General features: G+C 36.9%; 1 protein-coding gene across 1 annotated transcript in view; it reads right to left on the bottom strand.

Moving 5' to 3' along the window:
- Window positions 1–22,385, bottom strand: part of Gpc5 (glypican 5) — a 1,275,516-nt gene that overhangs the window by 313,149 nt on the left and 939,982 nt on the right. The window lies entirely within an intron of this gene.

The raw sequence follows: 22,385 nt of genomic DNA, 5'->3' as shown, positions 1-22,385 counted from the left end.
TCCACTTCCCTTCCTCCCCTGCCTGGTCCTGTGGGCTGGGGCAGACAGAGTTGGTCTGCTCCTGTCCTGTGGAGATACTGACTCCTGAGTCATCCTAGAGGAGCCACTGCACTCAGAGCAGCTGACACTGAGTTGATCTACTCCTGTCCTGTGGAGATACTGACTCCTGAGTCATCCTAGAGGAGCCACTGCACTCAGAGCAGCAGACACCAAGATTAGGATCATAAGACTACAGAGACATCTGGACTCTGAGGAGCTCTGCAACAAGCAAGATAACTGGAAATACAGACTCCAGTCTTACACAGTGAGGGCAGGCAACACTAGAGTTAACCAGATGGCGAAAGGCAAGCGCAAGAACATAAGCAACAGAAACCAAAGTTTCTTGGCATCATCAGTACCCAGTTCTCCCAATATAGCAAGCCCTGAACACCCCATCACACCTGAAAAGCAGGATTCAGAATTAAAATCACTTCTCATGATGATGATAGAGGATTATAAGAAGGAATTAAGTAACTCCCTTAAAGAAATACAGGAGAGTACAAGTAAACAGATAGAAGCCCTTAAAGAGGAATCACAGAAATCCCTTAAGGAAATGCAAGAAAACACAAAGAAGGAATTAAACAAAAACATTCAGGATCTGAAAATGGAAATAGAAACAATAAAGAAAGCTCAAAGGGAGACAACCATGGAAATAGAAAACTTAAGAAAGAGGTCAGGAGTCATAGACGCAAGCATCACCAACCGAATACAAGAGATAGAAGAGAGAATCTCAAATGCAGAATATACGGTAGAAAATATTGACACAGTTGTCAAAGAAAATACAAAATGCAAAAAACTCCTAACTCAAAACATCCAGGAAATCCAGGACACAATGAGAAGACCAAACCTAAGGATAATAGGTATAGATGAGAATGAAGATTCCCAACTTAAAGGGCCAGTAAATATCTTCAACAAAATTATTGAGGAGAACTTCCCTAACCTAAAGAACAAGATGCCCATAAACATACAAGAAGCCTACAGAACACCAAATAGACTAGACCAGAAAAGAAATACCTCCCGTCACATAATAATCAAAACATCAGATGCACAAAACAAAGAAAAAATACTAAAAGCAGTAAGGGAAAAAGGTCAAGTAACATACAAAGGCAGACCTATAAGAATTATACCAGACTTCTCACCAGAGACTATAAAAGCCAGAAGAGCCTGGACTGACATCATACAGACCCTAAGAGAACACAATTGCCAGCCCAGATTACTATACCCAACAAAACTCTCAATCACTATAGATGGTGAAACCAAGATATTCCATGACAAAACCAAATTTGCACAATATCTTCCCACAAACCCAGCACTTCAAAGGATAATTGATGGAAAACGCCAACACAAGGAGGGAAACTACAACCTAGAAAAAGCAAGGAAGTAATCTTCCAACAACCCCAAATGAAGATAACTATACAAACATAACTTTACCTCTAATAGCAAAAATAACAGGAAGCCACAATCATTTTTCCTTAATATCTCTTAACATCAATGGTCTCAATTCCCCAATAAAAAGACGCAGACTATCAGACTGGATACACAAACAAGACCCAGAATTTTGCTGCATACAAGAAATGCACCTCAGTGACAAAGACAGACACTACCTCAGAATAAAAGGGTGGAAAACAATTTTCCAAGCCAATGGTCCCAAGAAACAAGCTGGAGTAGCCATTCTAATAACAAATAAAATCGACTTTCATCCAAAATTAATCAAAAAAGATAAGGAAGGACACTTCATACTCATCAAAGGAAAAATCTACCAAGGTGAACTCTCAATTCTGAACATCTATGCTCCAAATGCAAGGGCACCTACATACATAAAAGAAACTTTACTAAAGCTCAAAACACACATTACACCTCATACAATAATAGTGGGGGATTTCAACACCCCACTCTCAGCAATGGACAGATCATGGAAACAGAAACTAAACCGAGACACTTTGACATTAACAGAAGTTATGAACCAAATGGACTTAACAGACATCTATAGAACATTTCATCCTAAAACAAAAGAATATACCTTTTTCTCAGCAACTCATGGTACCTTCTTCCAAAGTAGACCATATAATTGGTCACAAAGCAGGCCTCTACAGATACAAAAAGATTGAAATAATCCCTTGCATCTTATCAGATCACCACGGAATAAGACTGGTCTTTAATAATGACAAAACCAATAGAAAACCCACGTGCACATGGAAACTGAACAACTCTCTACTCAATGATGACTTGCTCAAGGAAGAAATAAAGAAAGAAATTAAAGACTTTTTAGAATTCAATGAAAATGAGGACACATCATACCAAAATTTGTGGGACTCCATGAAGGCAGTGCTAAGAGGAAAACTCATAGCTCTAAGTGCCTACAAAAAGAAACTGGAAAGAGCACACACTAACAAATTGACTACACAACTAAAACTCTAGAACAAAAAGAAGCAAATACACCCAGGAGGAGTAGAAGGCAGGAAATAATCAAACTCAGGGCTGAAATCAACCAAATAGAAACAGAAAGAACAATACGAAATATCAATAAAACCAGGAGTTGGTTCTTTGAGAAAATCAATAAGATAGATAAACCGTTAGCCAGATTAACCAGAGGGCACAGAGACAGTATCCAAATTAATAAAATCAGAACTGAAAAGGGAGACATAACAACAGAAACTGAAGAAATTCAAAAAATCATCAGATCCTACTACAAAGGCCTATACTCAACAAAACTGGAAAACCTGGAAGAAATGGACAATTTCCTAGACAGATACCAGGTACCAAAGTTAAACCAGGAGCAGATAAACCATCTAAATAGTCCCATAACCCCTAGGGAAATAGCAGCAGTCATTAAAAGTCTCCCCACTAAAAAAAGCTCAGGTTTTAGTGCTGAATTTTATCAGACCTTCAAGGAAGACCTAATACCAATTCTCTTCAAACCATTCCACAAAATAGAAACAGAAGGAACACTACCCAATTCATTCTATGAAGCTACAATTACACTCATACCCAAACCCCACAAAGACCCGACAAAGAAAGAGAACTTCAGACCAATCTCCCTTATGAACATCGATGCAAAAATACTCAATAAAATTCTAGCAAACCGAATCCAAGAACACATCAAAACAATCATCCATCATGATCAAGTAGGTTTTATCCCAGGAATGCAGGGATGGTTCAATATTCGGAAATCCATCAATGTAATCCACTAAATAAACAAACTCAAAGAAAAAAACCACATGATCATCTCACTAGATGCTGAGAAAGCATTTGATAAAATTCAACATCCCTTCATGATAAAAGTCTTGGAAAGATCAGGAATTCAAGGCCCCTACCTAAACATAGTAAAAGCAATTTACAGCAAACCAGTAGCCAACATCAAGCTAAATGGAGAGAAACTTGAAGCAATCCCTCTAAGATCAGGGACTAGACAAGGCTGCCCACTCTCCCCCTATCTATTCAATACAGTACTGGAAGTCGTAGCCAGAGCAATTAGACAACAAAAAGAAGTCAAAGGGATACAAATAGGAAAGGAAGAAGTCAAAATATCGCTATTTGCAGATGATATGATAGTATACTTAAGTGACCCCAAACTTCCACCAGAGAACTCCTAAACCTGATAAACAACTTCAGCAAAGTGGCTGGTTATAAAATCAACTCAAACAAATCAGTAGCCTTCCTCTACATGAAAGATAAACAGACTGAAAAAGAAATTAGGGAAATGACACCTTTCACAATAGTTGCAAATAATATGAAATACCTTGATGTGTATCTAACCAAGCAAGTGAAAGACCTGTACGACAAGAACTTCAAGTCCCTGAAGAAAGAAATCAAAGAAGATCTCAGAAGATGGAAAGATCCCCCATGCTCATGGATTGGCAGGATTAATATAATAAAAATGGCCATCTTGCCAAAAGCAATCTACAGATTCAATGCAATTCCCTTTAAAATCCCAACTCAATTCTTCACAGAGTTAGAAAAGGAAATTCTCAAATTCATATGGAATAACAAAAAACCCAGGATAGCGAAAAATATTCTCAACAATAAAAGAACTTCTGGAGGAATCACCATTCCTGACCTCAAGCTGTACTACAGAGCAATAGTGATAAAAAGTACCTGGTATTGGTACAGAGACAGGCAGGAAGATCAATGGAATAGAATTGAAGACCCAGAAATGAACACACACTCCTATGGTCACTTGATCTTTGACAAAGGAGCTAAAACTGTCCAGTGGAAAAAGGACAGTATTTTCAACAAATGGTGCTGGTTCAACTGGAGGACAACATGTAGAAGAATGAAAATTGATCCATTCTTATCCCCTTGTACAAAGCTCAAGTCTAAGTGGATAAAGGACCTCCACATAAAACCAGATACACTGAAACTAATAGAAGAGAAAGTGGGGAAGACACTCGAATACTTGGGCACAGGGGAAAAGTTCCTGAACAGAACACCAATGCATATGCTCTAAGATCAAGAATTGACAAATGGGACTTCATAAAATTGCAAAGTTTCTGTAAGGCAAAGGATACTGTCAATAGGACAAAACAACAACCAACAAATTGGGAAAAGATCTTTACCAATCCTACATCTGATAGAGGGCTAATATCCAATATATACAAAGAACTCAAGAAAGTAGACTCCAGACAACCAAATTACCCTATTAAAAAAGGGGGTATAGAGCTTAACAAAGAATTTTCAATGGAAGAAACTCGAATGGCCGAGAAGCACCTAAAGAAATGTTCAGTGTCCTTAGTCATCATGGAAATGCAAATCAAAACAACTCTGAGATTCCATCTCACACCAGTCAGAATGGCTAAGATTAAGAACTCAGGTGATAGTAGATGCTGGCGAGGGTGTGGAGAAAGAGGAACACTCCTCCATTGTTGGTGGGAATGCAAGTTGGTGCAACCACTTTGGAAATCAGTGTGGCGGTTCCTCAGAAAATTGGACATAGCATTACCTGAGGATCCAGCTATACCACTCCTAGGCATATACCCAGAAGATGCTCGAACATATAACAAGGACATATGCTCAACTATGTTCATAGCAGCCTTATTTATAATAGCCAGGAGGTGGAAAGAACCCAGATGTCCTTCAACTGAGGAATGGATTCAAAAAATGTGGTATATTTACACAATGGAGTATTACTCAGTTATTAAAAACAATGAATTCGAGAGGTTCCTAGGTAAATGGATGGAACTAGAAATTATCATCCTGTGTGAAGTAAGCCAATCACAAAAGAACACACATGGTATTCACTCACTGATTATTGGATATTAGCCCAGAACCTTGAAATGCCCAAGATGCAACTCACAGGCTACATGAAGCTCATAAAAAAGGAAGACCAAGTGGGGATGATTCAGTTCTTCTTAGAAGAAGCAACAAAATACTCAAGGGAGCAAATATGGAGACAAAGTGAGGGAGAGAAACTGAAGGAGGGGCCATTTGAAGACCTTTCCACCTGAGTATCCATCCCATGTGCAGTCACCAAAGGTAGATGCTGATGTGGAAGTCAGGAAGTGCATGCCGATAAGGGCCTGATATGGATGTCTCTTCAGAGGCCTTCAAGAGTCTGACATAGTCAGAGGCAGATGCTCACAACTAGCCATTGAGCTGATCATGAGGTTCTCAATGGAGGAGTTAGAGTGAGGACTGAAGGAGCTGAAAGGGTTTGTGGCACCATGAGGAGAGCAACAATACCAACCAACCACAGCTCCCAGGGTCTAAACCACCAGCCTGGGAGCACTTATGGAGGGATCCAGGGTTTCAGCTGAATATGAAAGAGTGGAGGGCCCTGCCTGGCACAGGTGGAAGACGAGATCCTTGACCTCATGAAGGCTGGACGCCCCAAGTGGTGTGAATTTTGAGGGTAGGGAAGTGGGAGTGGGGGGGGGATAGGTGGGGGTTACATCCACGGAGAAGGAGGAGGGGTAAGGGGATGGGGGTTCCCAAGTGGGTGGGGGATGGGGTAAGGGGATAACATATGAAATGTAAATAAAATATCCAATAAAAAAAAGAAATTGAATAAAAATATAAAAGTTATATCAAAACTGAAAAAAAAGGAAGTATCAGATTAAGACCCCCTCAGATCAGTTGCACAATTACTTGAGTATCAGTGCATCAATCTCGTTAGAATAGTTTAAATAGTTTAAAAAATGTAAATAAACTCAACGGAGCACATCCAGATCCCCAAACAATGTTCTCTCTCCCTACTGTCCAGCATTTCATCCTAGGTCCCTCCCTTAGAGTCCTGAGAATCTCTCACCTCCAGGTCTCTGGTGCATTGTGGAGGAGTCCCCACCTCCACCTCCTACCACCTGAGGTTGCCTGTTTCTGTTCTATTTGCTGGCCTCAGGGCTTCAGTCCTTTTCCCTCACCCAATACCAGATCATGTTCCTCTCTGCCTCCCAACCCACATCCTCTCTCAAGGCCCCTCCTTCTTCCCCCACTTGTGATTACGTTCTTCTCCCTCCCAAGTGGGATTGAGGTGTCCTCACTTTGGCCCTTCAGCTTGTTGACCTTTTTGAGTTCTGTGAAATGTATTTTGGGAATTCTGTACTTTTTTATTTTGGCTAATATCCACTTATTAGTGAGTACATACTATGAATATCCTTTTGGGTCTGAGTTACCTCACTCAAGATGATATTTTCTAGTTCCATACATTTGCCTGCAAAACTCAGGATATCCTCATTCTTAGTAACTGAGTAGTATTCCATTGTGTAAATGAACCACTTCTTCTGTATCTATTCTTCTGTTATGAGACATCAGGGTTGTTTCCAGCTTGTGGGTGTCACAAATAAAGCCACTATGAACATAGTGGAACATGTGGCCCTGTGGCATGGTGGGGCATCTTTTTGGCATATTCCCAAGAGTGATATTGCTAGGTCTTCAGGTAGATCTATTTCCAATCTTCTGAGGAACCTCCAGATTGATTTCCAGAGTGGTTGTTCCAGTTTACAATCCCACCAGCAATGGAGGACTGTTCCCCCTTTATTCACATCCTCGCCAACATGTGTTGTTACCTGAGGTTTGATCTTAGCCATTCTGATTGGTGTAAAGTAGAACTTCAGGATAGTTTTGATTTGCATGTCTTTGATCACTAAGAACTTTGCACATTTCTTTAGGTGCTTCTGAGCCATGTGAGATTCCTCTATCATGAGTTCTCAGTTTAGTCTGATACCCCATTTTTTATTGGATTGTTTGGGGTTTTGGTGGTTAGCTTCTTGAGTTCTTTATATATTTTGGATATTAGCCCTCTATTAGGATGTGGGGTTAGTAAAGATTTTTTCCCAATCTGTAGGTTGCCGATTTGTCTTATTGAATATGTCCTTTGCCTTACAGAAGCTTTCCAGTTTCATGAGGTCCCATTTATCAATTCTTGATCTTAGAACATGAGCCATTGTTCACTGCTTGTTCTGCTTAAGAAATTTCCTCCCATGCCAATGAGTTCCAGGCTCTTTCTCAATTTCTCTTCTAATAGAGTCAGTGTATCTAGTTTTATGTTGAGGTTCATGATCCACTTGGACTTGAGCTTTGTGAAAGGTGACAAATATAGGTCTATTTTCATTTTTCTACATATAGACAGCCAGTTAGACCAGCACCATTTATTGAAGATGATTTCTTTTTTCCATTGTATATTTTTTGCCGTCTTTGTCAAAGATCAAGTGTCTATAAGTGTGTGATTTTATTTCTGGGACTTCAATTCTATTACATTGATCAACTTGTCTGTCTCTGTACCAATACCATGCAGTTTTTTCTTTTTATCACTATTGCTCTGAAGTAAAGCTTGTGGTCAGAAATGGTAACTTCCCAAGCCATTCTTTTATTGTTAAAAATTGTTTTCGCTATTCTAGGTTTTTTGCCTTTTCAAATGATTTTGAGAATTGCTCTTTCCATGTCTTTGAAGAATTGTGTTGGGATTTTGAGGGGGATTGCATTGAATCTGTACATTGCCTTTAGTAGGACGGCCATTCTTACTATGTTAATTCTGCCAATCCATGAGCATGGGACCCAGCTCAAGGGGAGGTCCCAAGGCCTGACATTATTACTGAGGCTGTGGAACACTCACAAAATGGGACTGAGCATGACTGCCCTCTGGAAGACACTACAAGCAACTGAAAGAGTCAGATGCAAATATTTGTACCCAACCAATGTATAGAAGCTGCTGACTTCTTTGGTTGAATTAGGAAAAGCCACAAAGAAAATGAGGAGGAGGGTGACTCTGTAGGAGGACCAGTAGTCTCAATTAGTCTGGAACCCCAAAATCTCTTAGACACTGGACCACCAAAAAGACAGCATATACCACCTGATATGAGGCCCCCAACACATATACAGCAGAGGACTGCCTGGTCTGTGTTCAAGCAGAGATGAAGCACCTAACCCTCAAGCGATTGGAGGCCCAGGGAATTTAGAGGTCAGGTGGAGTGAAGGTGAGTGTAGGGACATTCTTGTGGAGACGGGGTGGTGAGGAAGTATGGGATGTGGAACAGTCAGAGAGTGGACTGAGGAGGGAAGAATAAAATATGGAGTGTAAAAAAATAATAAAATAATAATAAATGCAAAATAAAAAATAAAAAAGAGAAATACCTGAAATGGAAATAATCCCAAATAAAATAATGAAGGCAGACATTTTTATAGTCAATAAAACTTTTAAAATCAACTGCAAAAAAAAAAACCAGCAAACCAATTCATCTCTGCCTCATATTACTGTAATGAGATTTTTGTTGTACATGATGAAAGGCCATTTAAAAAGAGAACTGAGTCACACATTCTTGTGTCTATTTTCAAACCATCTTTATCAGTGTAGTTGGGAATCATTTAATCCTTATGTATCTAAGTATGGCTTTTGTTTCTTTTTCATTATATATGAATGTATAGAGATATGGAACATTTCTTAAAAAGTCAAATTATTAGAAATAATTCTAAAGTGATCAATCACAATATACACTCACTTGAGAGGAGAAAAGCTACAGTTGAGTAGAAAACATCATCTTAGATCGATTTCCAGTTCTTTCACACATAAGATATAATTGTGCTGCCTTTTAAAATAAGTAATTAACACTCACAAACAGGAAAAGTTTGGAAACATCAATAAATACAATACATATATAATCTTGAGAGACAAAGATTTATTATTACCTACTAAACACAGAAAAATATACTGAACTCCAGATAGAAAACGGGAGAGGTAAAATAAATTCTTCTCAGTGTTAAATTCCGGTATCCTGAACATTGTTTTATATCTTCTAAAGATATAAGAATAACATCCATGTGTATGACTATTTACTGAGTTTGTGCTATCGATCAATGTCCTAGATACATATCATTCATATCATTTTATCCTTGATGTAATAGTTTTTATTATTAGATTCACTTCATGACTTAAGATATTGAGATTCAGATCAGAAGTCACTTGACAAACTTGTATAACCAGAATACTGAACTCTATCTTTACTAACCTACCCATTACCTAAGTGAAAGAGGTGAATATGCAATTACCAACACTAAAATAGATAGGGAACAGTCTATTCCATTAAGACCTATAATAACTACATATTTATATGTATGTCACTAATAATAGATCTGATTTCTCCAAGCATGATTGTTCCTATCGACACATAACAATTTCAGCACAAAATTTAAGACCTGTCAACATTTCTTTGCTGGAATGCGTTACACCTTAATGTATATATTTCAATAAGTGGATTTCACGCATCTCTCATCCTGAAGAGAATTTTTATATTTTAACTTCTGCTGAAACTCTACTGAAAAGTAAAAATCTGAACCTGTCTAGTGTGTGTTAAGAAAGAACAGCTGCACACTGGCGGCCTTGGAAGGGGGCCCAGTCAGTGTGAATCCAGAAGGCAACCAACAGGCTACTGTCATTTATTTGGGAGAGAAGAGTCATTTGTTTGACACGCTGAAGTCAGCCTCGGGGTGAGGCAGCTTTGTTCTGCAATGATCAGGCAGGCAATATTATTCCTCAGTGTCCTGATGGGCAAAAGAAAGCTTTGAGTGAGCCACTTCTGGATACAAATAAGAGGTTGAAAAACAGTGTGTGTGTGATGGGGGAGGAGTATGAAAGTCTTAAAATGTCAGTTCCCTTCATTTCTAAGATGTGAATAAATATTTCAATGCTCAACAAGTTTATGAATATTCATTTTTACCCACCTGGTTTTCCTGAAGACAAAGTTTCCCCTTGTCTTTATTTGAATGACTGGGTTTGCTTATATGCTTTGTTGCCTATCTCTGTGATCAAAATATTCAGCTAGACACATTCAAGACTTGATGAATTACTTGCTTGAAGAAATTAATGTGCTCCAACATTCAGAATTAAAGATGTACTTATGTGTGCGTGCAGACACACTTGATATCACTGAGAAGCTGTGGAAAATGTCGAGGCAAAAAAAAAAAACAAAACAAAATTCTTTTTGGGTGAAAATATTGAACTCAGAGCTGTTTCTTGTATATAGTTTTATTGCACATCATGAAGGGTAAAATGAAAGGCTTTTATGTCCAGATCACAGCGTGTACAAAACATCAAAGAGACAGGAGTCAGTCTTTGGAGGAGAGGCTTAAATGATGTAAATGGTAGAAACTAAAGCAAACAAACAAGCAAATAAATAAATAGTAATCATTAAAGATGTAAGGTTTGATGAAAGAACTTCTGGATTTATGAAAACCAAAGATGTCCCGAATTCTGTGACATCCTTCAGAGATCCTCCTTAGAATCAAGGGAGAAGAAATTTGAAAGTATATAAAAGAAACTATACGTGGCTTGAAGCAATGGTCCTCAATCTTCCTAAACCCTTTAGTACAGTTCCTTATGTTGTGGTGACCTCCAAAAATAGAATTATTTTCATTGGTACTTAATAACTGTAATTTTATTATTGTAATGAATGGTAAAATCTGTGTTTTCTGGTGATCTTAGATGGTCCTAGTAAAAGAGTCCTTGGACCCCTGAAGGACTTTTGACTCACTGGTAGGATAATGATTTCATGAGGTTCACTCTTGTAGTCTACATTGCTATAGTCAGAATTAAGAGTGGTCTGAAAATAAAATATTCTGAGTATACATACATTGATTTTTGCTATAGTAGCTAGGAAAACAACAGGTCAGTGAACTATGTATTTCTCCTTGTCTATGACTAAACTGAGCTAAAGAATTTCAACAGCAGGCTGAGAGTACGAACCTTGCAATATCCTTAGCAAGATTCTCTCTTCCGGATCACCTGAGTCCTCACCAGGTATTGGGAATCTCCTTGACTCCTCTACACACTGCCTTTCCATAGAATGGCTCAGCTCAGCTTGCTGTACTTCTGTGTTTCTTTCACGGTATGTACAAGATGTTCTTTGGATTTTCATTCCATTCAATGGTTTGTACATATTGGCTGGCCTATATTCAGGCTAGTTTGAATTCACCCTGTTTGATCTGTCACTTTTAGCTCACTCATTTCTTGTCTGCAAAACAAATTCTATTTCTTTATTTTTACTACAGAGATGAGACCGGTGTGGGTTTCAGAAACTTTTCCACATGCTGGATGTTGTGATCCTATCAACTCCCTGGGAACGGACATGATTCATATATTCAGAACTAAGGTGACCAGGCTTAGGAACATGTGCAAAATTACATAACCGACATGAGCTAGCTCCTGTCTTCTAATTATAAACCTTGTGGAGAAAACTCTCTGCCCCTTGTGGTGTAGACTAAGCACCCTGATCAGAAAATACTTGTTTTCATGAGGTCCTACGTGGTGCAGGTCAATAAAAAAAAATATTGCCCAAAAATACTAAGATGTAAGGGATTTATGGACTGGTGAGTAGAAAAATAGCAAAGAAAGTAAGATGTACATGTAAGTGAATTTGTTGTTGTTTTTAATTTGCTCGTTCAGTTGGCATCCTTTCTCTTGTCTTCAGAATTCATTAAGCCTTTGCCAGTCTTGATGTTCACATTCTTTTCCTGCTTCATGACACAATGTATCTCAAACACAAAGTAATCAAAGGCCTAATGAAATTGTACATATACTGATACTTGTGAGTAATTGAGTTAAATAGAACATACTGCATATAGAGTTACTATTTGTTTTAAAAGTCATTTCTATTATTTCACTTGTTAATGGTTATATCTGCCACCTTTATACACTGTAGACATAGTTGTACATTTACGCACAGATGGAGGGGCAGTTTTCTAGAGAGTGGCTTAGTGATTAGACTTACTTTGACTTGATTTTTGTTTCAAAGCCCCAACCATTGTCATGAATCAAGTGGCATAAAACTCCTAGAAGAACCTAGCACCTGGTAAAGTGTTACTATGAATTCATGGCTATTGTACTATAAACATAAAATTTCCTATCATGTTTTCCCTGTCTGCCTTTGGATGAATCCTATCCTACAAGAATGGTAGAAGACAATGAAATTAATAACAATTCACAAAACAAGGCATGACTAACGCACTTAAATATCTTTTCCCTTTGGACAGATTAAAAAATTGTAGTAATTAAAGATCTGATATAAGAGTATTCATTCCAATAGAGGGATACTTGAAGGAATATGCACTTATACTTAACATTATTTCTCCAGTTATTGCCTGGAATTTATATAATTTAATTAATTTATGCTTCAGTGGCATTTTGGAAATGAAATGCTTCTTAAATGAGCATTGGATTAGATCTCATTAGTATTTTGTAACATAAGAGTACCACATAAATCTAAGTCTTTCAGTAAAATAATGTTTCTTTATAAATTGATTTGAATTTTTTGTATCATTTTATAAGTTTACCAGTTTTAAATAATCTATTCTAGTCATAGACACATTATGAAAACATGGTTGCAAAAACTTTCAGAATAAATTAAACTCAAATTACAAAATAACATATGTGTGTGTGTATAAACAAATACCTAGAAAGTATATGTATATTTTTAATAAGGCATAATATGAGAACATAAAATATCATAAGTGTTACTGTAACCTTTGTAAGTTTTATACAGTCTAGAACTACCTGAGAAACAGACTTTCAGCAGTGATTCATCTAGATTATGTAGTTCTGTAGAATTATGTTCTAGATTATGTAGTTCATGCCTATGGAGATTATCTTGGCTAGTGAATCCTCTAGATTAGGTTGTTCTATACTCATGCCAATGGAGATTATCTTGCTTGAAGTAATTGAGGTGAGAAGGCACTTCCACCCTGGGTGAAGCCATTTTTCTGACTGAGATGCAGGCCTCTCTGAAACTAGAGAAATAATCTGAATATACATATACATATGCATATACATATACATATACACATATATGTTAATGGATTAATCTCTGCTCTTATCTGCAGATATAATGTGACTTGTTTTCTCAGGTTTCTGCCACCAGTATGTCCATGCCACTTGGACCTGGAAGCTGCAGAAATCATTTCTCCTGAAGTTGCTTGTTCAGGATAACAACAGGAGTCAACAACAGTAAAGGAACTGAGACACTAAGCTTACAGTTTTGTGAATGGTTAATAATTCTGTATCATCATCCATATCAACAGTTTATGCATCCTCATGGTCCATTCATGTTCCATCCAGTTAATTGTCTGATACTTCTTCTGCAATGATATCTGGGGCAATTGAGTCTGCTCTGACAGTACCTGCTGTAACAGTGTCTGCTGCAATGGTATCTGTTATAATTGTGTCTCATGAAATGGTATCTAATGCAATGATGTCTACTTCAGTGATATCAACTTAATGGTGTCTGCTGCAGAGGTATCTGTTGTCATTGTGTCCGCTACAACAGTATCTGTTGTAATAGTGTCAGCTACAATGTTATCTATTGTAATTGTGTTTGCTGCAATGGTATCTGCTACAACAGTATTTGCTCTAATGATGTCTGCTGCAATACTGTCTGCTGTAATGGAGTCTGGTGCCATGGTGTCTGCTCCCACAGTGCCTGCTATCCAAGCATTAAAGGTATAGTTTAGCTTCCTTTTTAAGTTTGTCTGTATAAAGTCCATATAAAAATTATAAATTTTAATACAGAACACAAATGTCAAACTTGGCCATGTCTTGACCTAAGATTTGGTTATAACAGTCATATGAGATTCTTTAAAAACAATAATTGATGTGGCTTGTCCAAACATGGATGTTTAAGTAGTCAAGTCTTGAGTTCATTCCTGAGGATTTCAAACCAGAAATCCAAACCAAAATAAAAGATTAAAAAATAAACTTTGGAAGTAATTTAATATAAGGAATCCTTGTAGTTTATTTCTTCCTTAATTCACTCACACTAAATTATTACTGCATTTATTGTCCTTAATATTGCGCGAACACATGCTCCTCAGTTTGAGTTATGATGTCTGTCTTTACAATTTAGCTAGTAAATCCTGTACCTTGACATGCTATATGATGCCTAGTTATGTACTAGTCAAAGTCAACGGCCACACCAATAGATAGTCTCACAACGACATGTGTGAGCACACAGAATTCTTCAGCATAGGTCTAAGCCAGGGTGCTCAGGAAGCCAAGTCTGCTTAGTGAATTTTCATTTATTCCATTGTCCAGTCAGGATGAATGTATTAGGATGTAACACAGCAAATCTCAAGAAGCATCCGTAGATTGTCATAGGCAAATCTATAATAGATACACACACACTAAATTCATACTTTTGGAGATGAACACTATGCCTTTTTCATCTCTGAGTTTTTCAATGGTTGATATACAATAACATTTCACACAAAAAATATAATTATACTTATAATAATTTTAAAATGGTAGTTATAAATTTTATGATTATAATTATGTATACAAATTATGAACCCTAAGTGAATGGGGAAGCCCCACCAGTTAGAACAGGTGAACTAAGTCCCCTTACAAGTGTGACAGGAAAAAAGGGTGATAACTTTACATTTAGTTAATCCTAACATTGATCAATCTTATTCCTAGTGAGCTGGTACTTTACTTTTCTTTCATTGTCTTCATAAATTCATGAAGCAGATGATAATTTTAGAAATATGGAGATGGCCCAGTGGTTAAGAAATCTGGCTTCTCTTATAGAACCTGAATTCATTCCCAGATGCCATATCTCACAACCATCTGTAACTTCAGTTCCATGGGAAATGATGGCTTCTTCTAGCCTCTCCAGGTGCCGTGTATACATGTAATGTACATAAATGTACAGAATTCTCACACACAAAATAAAAATAAATAAACCTAAAGGAAAAATACAAATTTATTTTCATCCCCATTGTGCAAAGATATATGCTATGTCACGAAATTCTAAGAGTACATAAGAGTTAAGCATGGTTACAGAAACTATTCTAACAACTTAGCTTGTACATTTTTTTACAAATATTCTTCATAAATACAGACATAGTCATAAGGAGGGAAAAAAGGGAGATAATGTTGACATGAGCAAATAATAAGATGCCAAATTACATTTAAAGGCTACTCTACTGACCATATTCATGGAGATTTAATTAAAGTTTCTTCCAAACTCTATGATATATCAGATAGGTTTCAGGAAATGCTTTTTCTCTTCCCTAAACTCATACACCGAAGGCCTTTGGAGGCGGGACCTTCAGTGCTTCATTAAGATTAAAGTGCAAGCTTAGTGATAACTCTGTGTGGTGTAGTTTGCTCTGCTATAACCACCTTTTGGACTTTCCTGAGTTGACTAGGTTAGTGCCATTGGAGATGTGTTGTGGACATGAAAAAGTACCAAAAAAGAGTCACGCATAGAAAAATCATTTCAAAGTAATACTAAAGACTAAGTCACTGAAAGAGGACAAAGGCAATCCCTTATCACAAACTTCTTGTGTTTTCTAAGATCTGCCTTACCCACCTACACAAACTGTGGTTACCTGGACAAGACTTGATTTCATACCTCCTTGGAAAATACTTGGATTGGCAAGTGACATTTTTATGCACTATTAAAAAAATCATTTATTCTGGAATTACTTAAGAAGTATTTAGTTCCACTTTCCACAAGTATTTTACAACTATTTAAAATTATTACTTTTAGCTAGTCATAGCATTCAGAATACTATCGGGTAACCTTTGGGCATACAGATAACATGTAAAACTGGTTTTAAAGGTAATTGACCCCACTATTTCCTGATGAAGAGTATATCTTTCTGAAAAATAGGAAGTTCTCATCTCTGAAAAAAAAGATATTGTTTTACCTTAAGAAACTCAGAAAGTCAACAAGGTGCATTGGGGATAAAGCTGGAAAGAAACTCCATACATGCACATTGCATGCAAGCATGCCTTGTGAATTCCTGAGAGTGCAAGTGTGGAAGGAAGTATCTAGTCTTCCTGTATATGTTATGCTACTAACTGTGCTAATCTCAATTATAAAGGTATCTTATTACACAAATTTCCTCAAATCACTTGGTTATCTCATGTGCCAATAGTCTCATGCTAAAACCAATATTTCAACATGGCAAATTCCTCCCCCTCCTCAAAACAGTCTATATTGTGAAGAAATGACAATCTAAGGTGCTGAAGAGGTCAGCTCAGGAACGTTGTAAAGTTCCACCAGACACCTCCCCTCCTAAAAAAGAAAGGTCATATAACATTTAGGCATCCCTCCCCTCCAGATTGGAGAGGCTAATTAACATTCATCAGACGACAGGAAGTGGGGACCAACCTGTGGATGGGGGAGGCTGAGAGCACATGGACACATTCCACAGGACGGACTGTTGGCGACCCACAAACAAGGGAAGTCCTTGCCACCTCATTCCCTAAAGACCAATCAGTTTAAAAGTCACTAGTCATTGTGCCTAGTCTACCAGTTTCTCTACTCTACCCCTAAAAACTGTATAAATGCTCACTGAGCAAGCTGTGCAGGGGTCATTGCCTCTCCTTTTGGATGAAGGATGACCCCAGCATGCTGGAACAATAGAATTCCTCTTGCTTTTGCATTAATCCCCTGCTCTGCATTGTTCACTCAGGGGATCCATGATAAGCTAAGGCTCCTCAGAGTCTTACAGTGCCAATACTAAATGCTGGTATTACCATCATTACACATCAGTGCTTTTCATGGAAGGTTTTATGATGGCCAAGACAGTCTTCCTGTGTGACTACTGTGAATAACAGTTCATACATGTGACTGCCAAGCAAAGGACATATAGCAGATAACACTGAAACAATGTAGTTTGTGTTTTATCTACACTTTAAAACATTAAAATTAAAGAACCACAGGTGCCTAAGTGACTGTCATTTAGGACAGCACAGGACTTACAGTATCAGGAATTAAACAGGGCCACATATCTGCTCATTCTTCAGCTTTCCTAGAGGATTATAGTTAATATTTATACATTGTCAAAAAGACAAATTGAAAGTTATCCTGTTTTGAGGTGTTGGGGATAAAAACTTTATAATTTTGAATGAGTATCCTGCTTTGATTTTTTTCTTTGCCAACGAGCTAAACAAATATTATAGTTTAGAATTGTGTCATATTGCAGTCTCAGTATGAAAATATGTCATACTTTAGAAGCAAGTTTTATATTTATAAAATGTAAATAATATGTGGTATTTTCAAAACATATATAACTGCAATTATAATGATAAATATTAACTAAGGCATTAAGTGAAGTCGCTAGACTAGAAATAGTTTTCAATGTGTTCTCTGGTAGAGGCCATATTAGAACAAGATCACTGTTGATATAATGACTTATTGAATAAAAGTCTTGGCAGCCTAGACTGGTGGTCAATGTTAGATCCATGATTTTCACACAGAAAGAAAAACAAGTCTCTATAAGTATCACACACACACACACACACACACACACAACAGAACAAGGTAAAATTTATTATCACTGAAGGTTTTCAGTTTCCCTTAATAGCCCATAAAAATCCATTAAGGAACTAACATGCAAATCAATATAATATATTTAATTGTATTGATAACTTTTCATTATATAAAATCACTTAAGTGAGTGTGAAATAATACCGAATGAGACAGGACATATGGCAGTTGCCCTTTAAATAGTCGAGTCAGGATCAAACAACCTCCAAGTGTATCTTTCTACCTGAGTGAGTCTACATTTGTCCTCCTTATCATATAAGTCTTCCATTTATCTTTTCCTGTTGTTAATCAGATATAACGCAGGACTATAATTCAAGCTAATATTAGAGAACCATGAGCATTTTCACCATCAAAAAACTTTCTAATTATTTCATTAGTAGATCTATTGCTTAATTGCTGTTTACATAATCCTTCTGTATATATCAGAATTGAATCAGAAGAAACACAGGAGTGATTTTTTTTCATGCTCTCAGTGAACCTGTGATGTTGTCTTGGAAACAAAATATGTTTTGAAACTTAGAGACAAAGTACTTAGTATAGAGAGTAAAATCTACACTTCTATTTTCTCGCTGTATTTCCTTAGTGCTTATTGGAGCTCTAGCAATTAACACTCAAATATATTTATGGAATAGATGTTATATGAATAGCATTTAATTGGCATGTTGGCCAGATAACTTCCTGCACTAAAATTAAGGTTACATCACTCATTTATTCTTAAAATTTAACCTCTTTGCTAAAAAGGAAGCATAACTAAAGGAACTTAAAAACAATTCTGCTTTGTTGTTATGCTGATGTGGGCTGAGGTTTTCAGCTTTGCGTCCTTTGAACTCTAGAAGTGATGTCTTCTTCTGTACCTCTGTCCTCTGCAAGTTTAAACTATATCTCTGGAGTCTATATGCAGGTGTTTCTCTAAATGTTGTTTATTGCCTTGCTTGTTCTTTGACTATTTATGTTTATTGCCTTACTTGTTCCTTGACTATTTGCAACTATTGTATTGCTAGTTCCTCAACCTGGAACTGATCTTAATACTTGCATGTAATTAAAATAGTATAAAAGCAAAAAAGAGGAGGGGGAATGGGATAGAGGGTTTCTAGGGAGGGAAAATGGGGAAAGGGAATGGCATCTGGAATGTAAATAAGTAAAATTTTCAATAAAATAAAGGAAAAAAAGAAACCAGAAATATAACCATGTATGATACTTACTTGGTAAGGAGTCCTGGTACTGGTTATGTCTGAGATTTTTTGTTTGTTTGTTTGTTTGTTTTTAATGTTTAGTGAGCTTGAATTTTTATAGATTTACAGGAAAGAAAATTGAGGCTAAAAGAAATGGTGATCAATTGTGTTGGACCCAAAGATCTAAAACCGGGGGATGTGCTCTCGCAGAAACACTCATGGACAGGGGATTCACTGCAAAAACATGAGGTTTAATGACAATAATAACCAGTGCACTGGGGTTCTCTTGCATGCAGGCAAGAAGAACCCCAAGCAAAAGCTGGGAGCAGGTTTTATACATAGTTCACGAGGGCTACCACAAAGGTTGACCTTCCCAGGTCCAGTCTCTAGGTGACTCAGATTCGCTACGACAATGAGTGTCTTCCATTAGCCCAGGTTTGCCCCATTAAGGGACCAGCTTCCTGACCACCTCCAATCCTGGGCTCCTCTCCTGGAATGTATCTATGTGTTCTGGGCCTGCCTCATCCCCAAGTGGGTTCCCTCCCCCGTGGTCTGAGGAGTGTTATTCAGCCTCTTCCTTCTTTCTCTGAATGTTAATCCAGCAAGGATCCTCTGACTAAGAAATGTGCTCCTCCTGGAATGTACCCCATGACAATGAATTCTAAGTTCAAATGGAGACCTGAATTTCCCACACTCAATTAAGCCAATGTGGGGAATCTTATCATCATTTTAATTACAATGGGTTACCTAGAAAAACAAATTGAAATTTGAAATGAAACTTTAATGGTTCCTGGTATTATATGGGTTATTCATTCATATTTTTGAATATCCCTATCTGTAGATGAAATGGAATTGCCATATATATATATATATATATATATATGAAACTATTAGTAATTTTCGCCTCCTTGACTTAAGTTAATAATTCCTTTTAATTTGTGTTTTGAATGTTTCACTAAATTACATAGAATAACAAAAAATTGGTTTCAAAATAATTTTATAATCTACCTTATTTCTTCACAATTTTTTAATTTATTTCAGCTGCATTTTTACATACATATACTTGTGTGTTATTTATTTGTGCTAATTCCTTTGAGCTATTTTGATAAACAGTGATTATTCAGAAAAAATAGATAAAGAAAACTCAAAAAAAGAAATAACTTATTGTGTCCACTGAACCTAATTTGTTTCACTTGTCAACATGTCCTTAGCTGCATCTTTCAATTCAATATTCAAAGTATATCTGACCTACAGTTTTACAACACAAATGCTTCTGGAGAGTAAAGGTAGCATTTAGCATTTTGATTACAGTCGTTATTTCCTTTTTCTCCACCAAATCAAAAAGCTCCTGAGGGTGAGAACTGTTATTTGTTGGGATTTATTGATTAATTATTCATCCTCTCAGAAGTCACAGTTAAAATACAATATAGTAGTGGTTAAAGGTGGATCTAATTTCCATGATGACAGATCTTTTAACATTAACCAAATATTAAAATAAATAAGTACATGATTTTAAACCAAACCTGCATTATAAGGGGAGAAAATGGATTTAAAGAAACATGAAACCTTGCTCAAACTGGAAAGGGTGAACATTATTAAATGACCTTCTCCCTAAACCACATGATGTAAAAGAAATGAGCAAATAAAATATTTGGATCTTAATTCTAAGGTCATTATAAATTGTTAGACAGTCAAATGTGATCAATATATTAAAGGAATAATAATTAAGTTCGTACTGTTCAGAAAAAGTAAGAGGAAGTAAAATAGAGCCTAGGAGGAAAATTAGCTGGTTACCATAGTAATTCCCAGGAAAGTGTGTTAGATGGGAACAGAGTAGGAGTTTCAATCAGAATAGTAGGGCACATTAAGATACAATTTGAAAGGAAATTTGAAACTTGGTAACAGGATATAGCAGTTTTCAAACACTGCTCACCACATACCACACATTTCTGAATCTTGTATTCAGATTCTTAACATTAAGTGCAAATTTAAGTTCCATTCCTATCCAAGATTCATTTTTCCCCCTTTTCCTAAAAATGGAAGTCAGTGAACCACAGGAAGGATTTTATGCCTCAGCCTCAGGTGACAACAATCTATGCTAGTCTAATTTTAATAGCTTTGAATTTTGTTAATCCATATATATTTTTTCTTTTGTTTTGTTTTGTTTTGTTGTGTTGTGTTTGCTAGTGATTAATACCAGAAGGTCCCATGCCCTTATTCTAAATAATACCAAAAGGAAATGATAGGCTAGGCTTCCTAAAAAGACATTGTTTTTCTGACACCAGTATGAATCCTGCCATATACCCTTTGCTGTTTTTCCTCATGCTTGACTAAGTTTCTTATTACTAGGACAAATTATCACACAGTTGATGACACAAACACAAAAAAGTAATTATCAAACAGATCAAAGGTCACAAGTATGAGGCAGAATCCACCTAATGGATTCATCTCCAGCCCTTAAGGAAGGCTGTCTCTTTGTCATTCTGAATTTCTGAATTACATTTTTCTTCTGGCTCTGGTTCCCCAACTCTCTTCAATTAATGAAATAGTTGTTCAGAGCTTCCCTCATCTACTATGTATGCACAGCTCCTCTTCTGAATCTCCTGCCTCCTTCTTTTATTGTAAGATGTCTTTGAAACCCCCAAACAAAAGCCAGATTGTCCCTTTCTCAAGTGACGTCCTCATACTTTCTTTGACACATCTGGGAACTAGGGACATGTTTGTAGTTAGGCTTTCACTGGCCTGTGTCACTGTTCTCCTTTCTTGGAATATAAACATGAGGCATAGAATAGCCTGCCCTCCCAGGCTAGAAAGACCATTCCAAAACTAAAGAGCTGACAGACAATTACCAGGTCATTGAACTTTGAATGTTAACTTGAAGTCCTTGTTGTCCACCACACACATCTTACAGCAAGAACAATGTTTTATGTTCTTACCTATTATCATGTCTGGAGACCTTATTTTGAAATGTACTTTCCTATGAATAAAGATTTTTAAGTTCTGTTTGTTCTTATATTCTCCACCTTAAACTTCATTGTATTTGAATTATGCAAACAAAGCAATCTTCACAGTGCAAACACTTAAGAAAGACCTTATAGAGTAATGAACCCCATAAAATGCTCAGCAGCAGCTGGTAATGTCAATGAGACTTCATTCCTGAAATTTCCCCCATCCTCCGAATCCAAGAAAAGACTCTGCTTCATTGTGCTTGGCCAATTTGCATTCTTTGTGATGATTACTCTTTGTCTGACTGTCACTAACTGTATAGACTCAAGGCATTTGGGTTTTAAAGTCTTTGAACAGAATCTATAACGAAAATTGCATTTCATACCAGAAACTACCACTTCTACTATAATGATGACAATGACAATGTTTTGCATGTGCATGCACACAAACACGCACACACACACACACACAC

The sequence above is a fragment of the Grammomys surdaster genome, unplaced genomic scaffold (assembly GCF_004785775.1).
Source record: "Grammomys surdaster isolate TR1022 unplaced genomic scaffold, NIH_TR_1.0 65, whole genome shotgun sequence".
NCBI classification, from domain to species: Eukaryota; Metazoa; Chordata; class Mammalia; order Rodentia; family Muridae; genus Grammomys; species Grammomys surdaster.
Note: the sequence above shows the minus strand (reverse complement) of the source record. Positions and strands in the feature narration are given on the sequence as shown.